Here is a 14,733-nt window from a genome sequence, read left to right on the forward strand (position 1 = left end):
GTCTATTCCACATAAAGGTATATATACAAGACAAACCACGGACTTTAAGACATACTAGAAAGCCCGGACAAAAACCACACAACCTAAAACCCTGACTTTTGACAAAACATAAACCCCTAACAAAAGTCTAGACTAAAACTTGGACAAAATATCCAAGGTTAAACCTTGGACTAAGTTTCAAGACATGAACAATAAAGACCCTACAAATTGGAGCATGCACTTATCACCCAAAGTGCATTAACAAACTCCCCCTTGATCAGTGCATGGTCTTCATGTGGTCTTGAGATCTTCATCCTTTCTTCGAGTACTCGCTTCCTGCCCATACCTTGTTCTTCACACAGAATTGAACTACCTTGATGAACTGATCAGCTAGCTCAGGATCTTCTTTAAGATATTTCAGAGGCAGGCGTCGAAGCTTCTTCAGATGTGCTTCCCTTAGGTTGACAAGCCAAATCGGATCCAGAATTTTTGCAATCTCAACAGTCACTATCTTCTCGGTAATCACCGCTTCCCCAGTCTTGCCATTAAGATACCAATAACCTATGTTGTCAAATTTATCGAGATCAAACTTGCGCATAGGAATTTTACGGAGGCATCTCGCTGGAGGATAGACCATCTTCCATTCCTCCTTGCCAGTAAACTTATTTAAGCACTTAACTCCTCGACCAACTGCTGGCTTGAAAATCTTCCATTTACTTTCTCGACTCTCAGCAACGAGATGAGGAATTAATCCTCTGATGCTAGCAACATTCGTATCGTTGTTGAGATCCAGCTGAGCAATGTGATGGAGATCACGAGCTGGAAGAGTCTGAAGGAACTTGGCTCTTGGCCTGAAATACTGTACCCCATCGGTCCTTTTGATAATTACCAAGCTGTGTTGCTCATCAAAATCCCAACTTCGAATCTGACCCGAATACTCACCTTTTGTGTTTATATACCTCTTCCTTTGAGTTTCGTCGGGAAGATATTTAAACCATTTGTGAGCTGCCAAACTAACTTCCTCGGGAACTCGAATAGGATTAAAGATTTCTTCAGGCATTTCACTACCAAACACAAAGCTTCTAATATCATCACTGTTAACCGGTAGGGACTCGTACTCGATCCTTTTCCCTTGCACAGTCTCAATGAATTTGAACTTACCAGCTAGTTCATCATCAGAAGATTTCTTATCCAAAACAAGAGGCGGAAACTAATGTTTTGGTGCAATCTCAGCCGTATTCACTTTTAACTGTTGTTTTATTGATTACTGAATCGATTACAAGCTCTGACAACACTTCGGCAGCACTTCGTGGCAACCGGAATGACAATGATCTAGAACTATATCTAATTTCGCTCCACAACACCTATTTATAGGTGTTCTGATTTCGCTCCAACATGCAATGACACTACGAGCGGAATTACAAAGTTACACATGAGCGGAATCAGACCATTATCACTACGGGCGAAATCAGCATTATTAAGGGGTTTCGCTCCAGATGACGATATGTCATGTGGAACGAAATCACCTCCAATTTCAGCTTCTTGAATTCTGTGCCCTGTTCTAGCCTATCCGATACAAGACTCGATACAAGACGTAGGCGACAGACGGATGCACCAACAAACTCCCCCTCGGATGTTGACGGAGTCTTCAGTGTCGAGTCTTCGGTTGTCTACCTTCAATCTTTATCAGTCTTTATCACCAACAAACTCCTCTCTCTCTCGAATGTTGAATGTTTAAGCTTCATCAGCATCAGCAATTTCAGAATCAGCATCGGCTCTAGCTGTTTCTTCAACTTTGTCTTCAGACTCCCCCTCTCAATCTGCTGGGATCGTAGTCTGGAATTCACGCATTCATGACTCATTCTAAGATCATGACCTGGCTCTCTTCCAGCTCAGGTTATCTGCACAATCTCTACCCAACACATAAGTTTCTCAAAGATTAAATCTTTAAAATTTAGAAACTATTTCAGAAAATATACAAAATGATTTGTTCTATAAAAACCACTTGTAAACATAACATCTTCATTCACTCTCTCCCAAACATGTTCTTCATGTTTAGCACTTGAAATTTCAAATGTCAGCTTTTCAATACCAGCTGTCGAAAATATTTTTGGATTTTATAAAATTTATGCTAAAACACACTTGAAATCTTTTTGGATTTTCTGAAAGAAAGTAAATGCAGAAATAAAATATTTACAGACGATATTTTTGTGAGTTCGTGCAAGAGGATCATATCAGTTTTTGAGATATATCACTAACACCGTTAAGCCTGATTTCATTTTAAGTTTTAAACAATTCACCTAGATTGTCAGTATGTTTGCCCTCTTAAATTTTCACACAAATTTCAACTGTTTCAAGATATGCTATTAGTGTCTTAATTACTTGAACTTATTCGTGTGTCCCACCACTTCAATATACTCCCATATCCAGATCCCAATATTCAGTCTTACAGGTGATTATACCACAGATGATGTCTGTAAAGGGGTTAAATTGCGAGGGCCGTGAGAGCTCAGGTCGATACTTCCGTATACGCAGAGAGATGACGGCTTCGAATTTTGGTGTGTCCCCTTTAGAGGATCTTTTGTTACAACAGCAGTGACTATCAATTTTATTGTTTAATCAACTTGCTGAGGGCGGTGCTATGTTTCAAGCATTTTGCAGAAAGCATTATACAGGGACTAGGTCAGAATTTTCATTCAGCAGAAGTCTCGGTATAATACCCCAGATACCGCTGAGCATAAAGACCTAGTGTAGGATCGTGTCGCGACCTAAACGAGTCGTTCGGAAGAGCTCAAATCCGTTTCAGAGGCGGAAACAAAGAAACGGACGTGTACACAGCTTGAATCACACTTTAAACCTCTTGTATATTAATTTTACAGCTTTTATAGTTACAAGGAACACCGGCAATACCTCGGTATCAAATCTGGAATCGTTACAAAATGAAATAACAACTAGCCTATTTATACAGTTGATGGTTCGCTCGAAACAACACAAACCAATAAGCGAACCCTCTTAAATGTCGTATAAGCGAACCACACCAATTCTGTAAAAGCGAACCTCTCTTATTGCCGTATAAGCGAACCACACTAATTGTCTTTCAAGTGAACCCTTCATGATTGTATTCGACCTTCAAATGGTCCAATCACAACAAACTGCCACAATACACTATTTTGACTTCTTGTGAACTTTCAACGTTTACTGTTTCTTTGATGATAACCATATTATGATGATGTCACAAGTATGATGTCATCATTAAACATGATGACATCATGCTTGATCAGATTCGCAACGCAACCTGGACTCGACATTAGACGAAGACGACAGATGACTGCACCAACAGACTCCCCCTCAGATGTTGACGAGTCTTAAGTGTCGAGTCTTCAACGACTTCAGTCATTATCAGTCTGAACGCTCTCTGAAATATCTCACAATGTAAGTATCCTCAAGACTTTCTCTTCTCTTTTCATCATCATCTACAGACTCCCCACGAACAATCTCTACTCGGATGTCTTCAGACTCCCCTTTCGATATGCTGGGATCGCAGTCTGGCATGTTGAAATCTCAAAGTCTTCAGGTATCGGAACCTGGTTCTCTATCTCTTTGAAACCTGCACATCCTCTACCCAAAATTAAATCTTCCGATGATAACATGTAAAAATCTAATGAATCACTTGCAGAAATTATACAATCAATGAAAGATTTTACAATATTAATCTTTGAAGAACCACTCGAAGATATATCGCTTTAATTTTCAAAAACAACACACTCTCCCAAACCATTTGTTCATCAAGTTTAGCACCCGGAATTTTGAAAATCAACTTTTCAATATCAGTTGTCGAAAATCTTTTTGTTTTTTTCAAAAATTTATGCTAAAACACACTAAAAATCTTTTTGGATTTTTGACATAAGAGAAATAAAATACAGTAAAGAAATATTTACAAAAAATATTTTTGTTAGTTTGTGTAAGAGGATCATATCAGCTTTTTAGACAAATCACCAACACCGTTAAGCTTCATTTCATTTTAAGTTCTAAACAATTCACCTAGATTGTCAGTATACTGGTCCACTTAAATTTCCACACAAAGTTCAACTGATCCGAGATACGATATTAATGTTTTAAGCACTTAAACTTATCCGTGTGTCCCACTACTTGAATATACTCTCGTATCCAGATCCCAATATTCAGTCTTACAGGTGAGTATACCACAGCTGATATCTGTAAGGGGTTAGGTGCGAAACCGTGAGAGCTCAGGTCAGAACTTCCGTTCAGCAGAGAGATGACGGCTCGACTTTTGGTGGGTCCCCTTTAGAGGATCTTTTTTACAACAGCAATGACTATCAATTTTATTGTTTCATCGATTTGCTGAGGGCGACGCTTTTTCAAGCATTTGCAGAAAGTATTATCCGGGGACTAGGTCAGTACTTCCATACAGCAGAAGTCCCAAGATAATACCCCAGATATCACTGAGCATAAAGACCTAGTATCTCATAATAAGGGACCTTTCAAACAAGATTTCAGGGGTTACCTATATATCCAAGTTTGTGTTAACCCACAGAATAAGCAAGTTTGAAATTTAGGTTTATATCTCGTCACAGTTTATTAAATGTGCAAAAATCTACTGACACATCCACAGTAAGATTGTTTAACACTTTTAAACTTTTCAATTCTTTAGCATGTTGTGATAGTCCGCTGATGTACTATCATTTCCTCTTTTATACAACAAACTCATTTTTGGTTTTTATCATGTTTTTGTCTTTTTCAAATTTTCTAATGTTTTTGGATTTTCTGAAATTTTCTACTCCCCCTAAAATGCAAACACATTAACAAAAATTGAAAACAAACTGTATAGAAACATGACAACCGATATCAAATCGCCTCAATTCGCCATTCACTTGGCATAAAACAATCAGAACTCCCCCTATCAACAAACTATTTTCTCATTTAGATTTCAAAACACTTAAGTTTGTTTTAATCAAAATGATTTTTCCGGAAAATAAGTTTGGTTGATTTTACCACTTGTAAGTATATCAATACTAAGTTCGGGGATGTGGTTCATCCTCTTGTCTCTCAATCACTTGTAGGAAAATGCAAGTACAAATTAATGTCCTTGATTTACCGTATGCACAAGTTATGCACAAACAAATCTACTAACCACTTGTAAACAAACACGAACAAACCTTTTTACCGTTTGCATGATTGACATTACCGTAGTAAATTCCTCAAGAAAGATGCCGATACCTGCTCCTCGCTTACCAACCTGGAAGCTCCGGCATAGTCCTTTAACCTGTAAAATTTTAACAATTTCAAACATTTTCAAATTATCCTAATTAATCATGAAAGATGCCGATTCCTGATCCACGATATAAACTTGGGATCTCCGGCAAGTCCGGTGTTTTACTCAAACATAATGTCCACCCAAGCCTCACCAGCCTTGGGTGACTTTGGAACACATCTGTCCCACCAACATTTTGATTTATAAAACTCTTTAGCACCTTTTACCTTCTTATCAACCATCTTCCCAAAAATGTGTTTGACTTTCCCGTTGAAAGCCTTCTCAACATCAAATTCTCCTTTATCAGCAAAGAATTGATTTGAGATTTCAACCTTTCCAACTTTCTTCATCAAATTTTCTTTTGACAATTTCGGAAAATTCTCATCGTTCACCACTGGAACGGAATTCACAATCTTTTTATCAACCAGTGACTCCTCTGATTTTATGGAATCAGATTCTTTGTCAGAATTACCCTCAGATTTAACAACCCATTTTTGTTTACTTAAATCACCTCTTCTTTTGTAAAACCTTTTTGAACTTTCTCCTTCCTCAGAAGTAGTATTTTCAAACTTTTTAACAAATTTTACTGATTGTTCTTTCTTATCAATACAAGTTTTTCTCAAAACAGAGTTAGAAGAAACTCCCTGTTTTTGGTAGTTGGTCTTGGGACAATTCCAAGCTATGTGTCCAACTTCCTGGCATTTGAAACAGGTTCTTCTGTCAACTCTTTGAGCAGATTTTCTCACATTCTTCCTCACTTCAGCAAGAAACTCTTGATTTGACTGTTTCCAGAAAGGTTTCTTCTGTTCATCCTCTGAACTTCCTCCTGAAACAAATTTTGTTTTTGGTTTATAAGTTTTCTGATTTTTATAATTTTCTGAAGAATTGAAACCAAGACCTTTCTTTTTGAGATTACCATTATGGTTTGGTTTCTTTCGATAACCTGAACCATAATCATAACCTTTTTTCTTGTTCAATCTCTGTTGAACTCTTGAAGTGTACCTTTTAGGTTTTTCAGTAAGATTTACATCTTTTATTTCAGAAATATTAATTTCTGTTAATTTGAAAACCTGTTTGATCATTTCAGTTTTGACACTTCTTATTGGAAATTCCTCATCAGAATATAATTTGTCTGAATCATTCAATGTATATGCTACTTTGATTGATTCGTCATTCAAATTAGATTTTGATAACAGAAATTCTTTATTGTAACTCCTCTTAACCGGCGAACTCGGACTTTTCTCGGACGAACTCGAACTATCAGACTTAGACTCCGACTTTGACTCTTCATCCATATCCAACACCTGATCGACAACTCTCTTAACTAACTCAGACTCATGATCAGTGTCAGACGCTGTGAATGTAACATCAATATTGTCTGGTAATTCATCAGTGATTTCAGACTTTAATTTGATGTTTAGAGCCTTGTCTACTTGTTCCTCATTTGGCTTTCTAGGGGAATAACTCTCAAAGATAGGAGGCGGACATCTGTTATACTTGACACTTGGTTTCTTACCAGTATCCTCTTCTTTTTCTTTCTTCTTGAACGCTTCAAGACCTGCAACAGTAGGATAAACACGATCAATCAGATAATCACAAGTAGTATAACTCAAAAGTAATTGGTTGATCCTTTCACTCTCGATCTTCTCAAGTTCCAACTCCTTCTTCAAATTTGCACAATCTTCAATGTAATCATTTATGACACTTTGCTTTGTCATCAAAGTTGCACTCATCTTGTCATTTGCTTTTTCAAATTCTGCATTTGCTCTTTTCAAACTGTCAACTGTCCTGTTCAATACATCGTATGACTCTTTCACATACTTCACATCTGACAGTAAATCTTCCTTAATCTTCTCTAAATCGGCAATCCTTTTGTCTTTCTCTTCACAAACTTTGCAAGCTTCTGAACATTTCTCACAAGGCTTTGTGACTTCAACCACCTTTTCAACTATCTTTTCGACTTCGACAGTCTTTTCAACTTCTACAAGTTTCTCGACCTCAACAATCTTTTCGACAATCTTTTCTACCTCGACCACCTTTTCAACTTCAACTATTTTCTCAACTTCCACGAGTTTCTCGACTTCGACAATTTTCTCCACTACTTTCTCTACTTCAACAATCTTCTCTATTGCAATCTCAGCAGTTGCTTCATCTTTTGTTTCTACAGCTTCAGTCTTCCCCTTTTCATCAGCGAGTAACTTTGCTGCTTCTAGCTCTTTCTACAATCGAGCAATCTTCTTCTGATTCAGCATCTCAACTTTATCTGCATAGAAAAAATTAAAACTATCAGGATCAATGCTTTTTCTACATTTGTTAAGATACTCTTCCTCATCATCCGTATCAACATCACTTCCAAGATCTGGAAATATCGGAATCCTTTTCTGACAATCCTCATTTTGATCCAGAATCCTGGTAACAAGTGCAACTTCAGATTTAGTTCCACTAGGTATATACTTGTCCCAGCTAAATCCCTGTGCAACAAACTCATTACTTTGATCTATTATCCCATAATAAGCTTTCCTATTGGCTTCTTCAATCATTTTCCCATGAGCAGTTTGCGGTTCCTTTTGTTGAGGTTTTTGATCGATTTGATGAAAGATTGATTTCTGATAGTAATTGCTCTTTTCTTGACTTCCAGTTGACTCTTGGTTTTTACATTCCCGTTTAAAGTGACCCTTTCCTTTACATCGGAAAACAGGTAACCTTTGACTTGTCAAAACCAAGTGGAGAAGCAGCCATTCCTCGAAACTCGTCTCTGCCAGTAATCTGTTGAAATTTTTCAGCTCTCCTGCAGGCACTAGCTAAACACCACTTCACATCCATCAGCTCAAGCTCTTCTGCATCTATTTGGTCGTAATCTTCCTTTGTGAGCATTGGATTACCAATTCTGCCAGCAATCAAACTTTCATACGACTCTAACATGGCTACAAGAGATGCCATGTGTTGCTTTGCCACCTCAGGAGAAAGAGTTTGACCATTCTGGATGTTCAAGGTCACATTACACTGCAGATTTGTAGAATTTTGCTTCTGAGGGCTAGGTGTGTTACTGTTTGGATCAAAGCTTGAGAATGATGAAGTAGATCCACCACTTTGAGTTGTAGTACTTGCATTTGGACTTGCAGAACCATCAGCACTGAATGCAGTACTAATCTTTGGACTTTGACTGGGAGTGGTCTCAAACTTGTTCCCTCGATAGTACAAACTGACATCTTGCTTCGCATTTGGGTTTGTCATGAGAGCTGTCTTTTGAATATCCAGCTCCTGCTCTTCGATTTTCTGAATAAACTGAGCCAAATTCATACTCTCGGATTTTCTCATAAGTTTCACAACCATCAAATATGTTCCCCACTTATGCTGTGGTAACGCCTCTGCTAATTTATCAACCCACTCATCGTCCTCTTTCTTTATATCCAACCTACCCATTTCCAACACCAAATGACAGTATCTATCAATAGTCTGTTTGGTTGTTTCATGATCAAATGCAGTAAACATGTCAAACGATTTCTTCAATAATGCCTTCTTGTTTTTGATCATATCAGCACTCCCTCTGAATTTCTAAATCAATGCTTCCCAAATGGATTTAGCTGTTCCGTTATGTTGAAGTAAGATGAAGATATCTTCTTTAACTGCTTGCTGAAGGATGCTGATCATCATCTTCTCACTAGTGTACTTCAACTTATCAGCTTCAGTAAAATCATCGAAACCTTTTACTAATCCACGCTCATTCTTTGGTTTCTCATAGTCTTTTAGCAGTGAACACCAAGCATCGAATCTGTAGGCTTGAACCCAATTCTCAAATCGATTTCTCCAACCTTGAAAATCTTCAATGTACATGAGTTTCGGCGGTTTTTGATGAGTGCCCGTCTCATTCTCATTATACAACGCTTCAGCAGGAGTTACAGGGGCAACGGGTGTCGCGAACGCATTGTAGAACTCTTCAGCCATGTTTCAAAATTCAGATGATACTTCGGGAAATACCTGAAAACACACAAACAAAAAATACAATCAGTTTAAAGACTTATCAATTAATGGAAACGAAACGGTACTCGAACTGATGATTATTCTGTGCAGATTGAGGATTGACAAACTGTGCGGACAGCTATGACTCTGATCAAATACAAATGGCTTGACCCTTTTTCGAGTAGATTGACTGACTTTCAAATGACCTGATGAATACGTCAAGCAAACTGTACAAACTTCAAACGATCGGGAAATCGTACGACCAGAAGAATGATTTTAACTATTCCAAGTGAACTGATGACTTTTACAAGCAACCTGAACAACTCGTGTGATCTAAGGAACTCAGACTTTCAACAACCTGAACTGGTGTGAGTAGAATTTTGTGTGGACAATTTCAAACCATGGTCCGAAATATTTCTTATAACTCGTTGATTAAAAAACTTCTAATAAGCCGATACTATAACCATGCAAACTCAAATGAACATCACATTGGTTGACAACTTGAATGATTATTTGAATTGATATCCGACAACAATTTTTTAATGTGATTTGGCCGACAATATCAAAAGATCAAATACATAGGATTGGGCCTTCTAAATCCACTAGACTGACATATAGTTTTTATTCAAATGAAATGATGGCCGACAAATATTCAGTTCATTTGACTGTTGATTGGGCCGTTTTCTTTAGTGAACTTATGTCAATGAATTTTTTATTAACACAATTGTTAGTAGCCAACAACTTTAATGATGTTCACTTGAACCGAAATTCATCACATAAATTGGAACACTTTATCAGATTCACATGTACAATAATATGAGCTGACAACTTTGAATTTGCATTAACTCTTAGTGGGCCGCTGATATGACCAATCACATGGGTTGCCAGATCAAATCACATGTCCAATATCGATAATAAGACTCAATATCCGACAACCTTTAATGTTCACATATATCAACACATGCAGTCTGATTTAACTCACATGATCTTTTATCTCAATTACTGACAACAAATTACGTGATTATCTTGTTCAATGACTGACAGACTTTGATAGTCACAAGAGCGAACCAGATAAATGACTTAAAAGCGGACCTCACATTTGGCACAATGAGCGGACCTGAAAGGTTTTATGAGCGGACCTCAAATGTCTCAAAAAGCGAACCAGAAATTTGACCAAATAAGCGAACCACAGAGTACTTATTTGGAGCGGACCTATGTGATGTCAGCAAAACACGAACCAATTTCAAGAGAACCACTGATTTGAACCCGAAATAAGTCGATTTTAAAGATGAAACTTTCTAGGATTAGTTAATACATGATTACGCATACACTGTGTGAGTTTAAAGCAATTCTGACCGTAAAAAGTTCTGTTTTTTTCGAAAAAGAAAGGTGTAGAAATAGAAAAGGTGATGAAAACGAGCTGTTTTTGCGAGATCTCTTCCTCCTTGGCTCTGATACCAATTGTAGGATCGTGTCGCGACCTAAACGAGTCGTTCGGAAGAGCTCAAATCCGTTTCAGAGGCGGAAACAAAGAAACGGACGTGTACACAGCTTGAATCACACTTTAAACCTCTTGTATATTGATTTTACAGCTTTTATAGTTACAAGGAACACCGACAATACCTCGGTATCAATCTGGAATCGTTACAAAATGAAATAACAACTAGCCTATTTATACAGTTAATGGTTCGCTCGAAACAACACAAACCAAATAAGCGAACCCTCTTAAATGTCGTATAAGCGAACCACACCAATTCTGTAAAAGCGAACCTCTCTTATTGTCGTATAAGCGAACCACACCAATTGTCTTTCAAGTGAACCCTTCATGATTGTATTGGACCTTCAAATGAACCTCATTGGACCTTCAAATGGTCCAATCACAACAAACTGCCACAATACACTATTTTGACTTCTTGTGAACTTTCAACGTTTACTGTTTCTTTGATGATAACCATATTATGATGATGTCACAAGTATGATGTCATCATTAAACATGATGACATCATGCTTGATCAGATTCGCAACGCAACCCGGACTCGACATTAGATGAAGACGACAGATGACTGCACCAACACCTAGTATCTCAGAATACGGGACCTTTCAAACAAGATTTCAGGGGTTACCTATATATCCAAGAAGTTGATACCCACAGAATAAGCAAGTTTAAATTTTTAGGTTTATATCTCGTCACAATTTACTAAATGTGTAAACACCTACTAACACATCCACAGTGAGATTGTTTAATCACATTTTTACCTTTACATATCTTTAGCATGTTGTGATAGTCCACTGATGTACTATCATTTCCTCTTTTATGCAACAATAACTCATTTTTCATTTTATCATGTTTTTTTATTTTCTTAAATTTTCTAATGTTTTTGGATTTTCTGAAAATGTAATTTCTTACTCCCCCTAAAATTCAAAAACATTTAAAAAAAATTGAAAACAAACTGTACAAAACATGACAACTGACATGAATCACCTCAATTCTCCATCCTCTTGGCATAAACAATCAGAACTCCCCCTCACAACAAACTATTTTCCCATTAAGATTTCAAAACACTTAAGTTTGTTTTAATCAGAATGGTTTTTCCGGAAAATAAGTTTGTTTATTAACCATTTGTAGGTTTTGGGGTCATTTCATCACATTGTTTACCAAAATTTTAAATGATAGTTAAATCAAGTTCAACTTAATGACCTTGATTAACTACTTGTAGGATCAAAAACCAAACATTTCAAACCTGTCTTTCAACCAATTATCATCTGTTGGTTGAATTCTCAAGGTGCCGATTCCTACTCCACACTTACCAACCTGGGAATTCTGGCAAGTCATGTTTTTACTCTTTGAAAAATATATCCATCCAAGCCTGACCTTCCTTGGGTGTAACAACATCTTCCTCATTTTTACTTTCAACGGACTTGTGAACACTTCTTTTAGAGGCATAAAATTCTTTGACATTTTTGGCCTGACCATTGACCATTTTGCCAAAAATGTGTTTCACATTTCCGTTGAAAGCTTTTCCAACATCAAATTTCTTCTTATCAGAATAAAATTGATTTGAAATTTCAACCTTTCCAACTTTCTTCATAAAATTTTTAGCACGCAAAGGTGGAAAATTTTCATCATTCATGGTTTGAACTGATCTATCAACCTTTCTTTCAACACGTGGCTCCTCTGCCTTTGTGGAGACAGATTCATCACCAGAACTATATTCTGAACCCTTAACAACCCATTTTTGATTTTTCAGATTATCTTTTCTTTTTACGACATTCTTTGAACATTCTCCCACTTCAAAGGTTGAATTTTCAAAGCCTGTAAACTTTTTGGTTGTAAGTTCAGTTTTCTCAACAATTTTCTCTTTTCGTTTACGAGAAACTTCCTGTTTTGGTTTGAATGTTTTAGGACAGTTTCTAGCAATGTGTCCAGCAGTTTTGCACTGAAAACTGGTTCTAGTTTCTGTCTTCTTCTGAACAACATTCTTATTCAGCTCTTCTTGCTTCTTTGCAAGGAATTCTTGATTTGTCTGCTTTCTGAAAGCTTGCTCTTTCTCAGCCTCTGTTGTTTTTCCTGAAACAAACATAGTTTTTGGTTTATAAACTTTTTCATTTTTATAATTTTTCGTTTGATTAAATCCAAGACCTTTCTTTTTGAAATTACGATTATGGTTTGGTTTCTTTTGGAAACTATAACCACAATTGTAACCCATTTTCTTGTTAATTCTTTGTTGGTCTCTTGAAGTGTATTGTTTAGGTTTTCCGGTAAGATTTAAATCTTTTATTTCAGAAATATTAATATCTGTAATTTTGAAAACCTTTTGAATCATTTCAAATCTAACACTTCTTATTGGAAAAATCTCATTAGAATATAATTTGTCAGAATCTTTCAAAGTATATGCTACTTTGAATGATTCATCATTCAAATTACATTTTGATAGTAAAAACTCTTTATCATAAACCCGTTTGTCCTTTTTGATTGTCAGCTTTGACGTATCAGACCCAGACTTTGACTTTGGTTTGGACTCCGGTTTTGACTCCTCTATGTCATCTTTATCCAACACCTGATCGACCACACTTTTTATCAACTTTGACTCATGATCAGTGTCGGATGACGTGTACGTGACATCAATATTTTCTGGCAAGTTATCTGATGGCCCAGACTCCCATTGTAAGTTAATTGCCTCTTTGACTCTTTCGGAATTTGGATTTCGAGGCGTCCATTTTCGACCGGGGGCGGACATCTATTGTAGACCACACTTGGTTTCTTACCAGAAATTTTCACTTCATCTTCATCTTTTGTCACAGATTTCTTTTCTTCAGAAGTCTTTACTTCTTCAAAAGTCTTCAAACTCTCCACAATCGGATAAATCTTGTCAACAACAAAAGTAGAACATGAGTAACTATCCAATAAATTTTTAATTCTCTCAGTTTCTATTTGTTGGGATTGAACCCTACCAGAGGAACAGATAATGAAAGCCAAAACCGGATCACAACTGTGGACTCAAAATAAGCAGCTGTTTACACTTGGCTTTCCCCTTGATAGTGGTAATCTAATAGCTGATAGATCTTAAGTATTGCTCACTATAACAACTGATGAACCAAACACTGATGAAACTCTAAAGACTGCTGAAGACAAACACTTTTGCTCTATCTATTGTTGTTTCCTAAGTACTGGTGAAGACACAAGCACTGCCCATTCAAGGACTGATCACATTTGTAGAAAGCGCTGATGCTCAACATCAGCGCTCAGGCTACAACAACGGAACGTGAAGCAGTAGTTATCTCTTGTTTGTATTGTACTTATAATCAATTGTTAAACATCAGTAGTTTGTATAGAACAGTGTTTATAGGTTGTTAGGTTGTTAGATGTCACTATCATGGTGACGTCAGCTTAGGATGCCTCAGTGGTTTGGTTTGCCTATAAATGGAACAGTACCCTGTACTGTTACATTTAATTGACTGAGTGGATTCTTCTTCTCCAGTCCAATCCTTTCATCTTGTGCAACCAACCTTGGAGTATCAGGCTGAGGGGGAGCTTAGTTCTGTAAGCATACTTGTAATCATTTGCTTTGTAATTGAATCATTCAACTTAATGAGAAGCATTTGTTTACTAAACTATTTTCTCTCTTGATTGTGTTTACAAAGTTTGTTTTTCATTTCCGCTGCACTTATTCTTAGTTTATCTTCATTAATTTGTCAAATTCATACAAACAAGCACAATCATGATAGCCTCCGATCCTAACACTATTCTTTGTGTTGCCAGTTTCAACTCTAGATCAGCACATTTCTTTGTGTAAAAGTTGACATCATCAAGCTGTCTCATGTAAGCTCCTTTGAGGGTATTCATTGCAACAGCTTGTTCACAATTTGACACAGTGTACTTGTTGATCTCTCTGTTCATTGTATCATATGATTCTTTCAATCTGTTAATGTTATGCAACAGTTCATTGTTTTGCTTGATCAACGAATCACAGTTCAGACACTTTTCAGGAACTTTGATTGCTTCAATATCAACTTTGATCTCA

The sequence above is a fragment of the Helianthus annuus genome, chromosome 3 (genome assembly GCF_002127325.2).
Source record: "Helianthus annuus cultivar XRQ/B chromosome 3, HanXRQr2.0-SUNRISE, whole genome shotgun sequence".
Taxonomy (NCBI): Eukaryota; Viridiplantae; Streptophyta; class Magnoliopsida; order Asterales; family Asteraceae; genus Helianthus; species Helianthus annuus.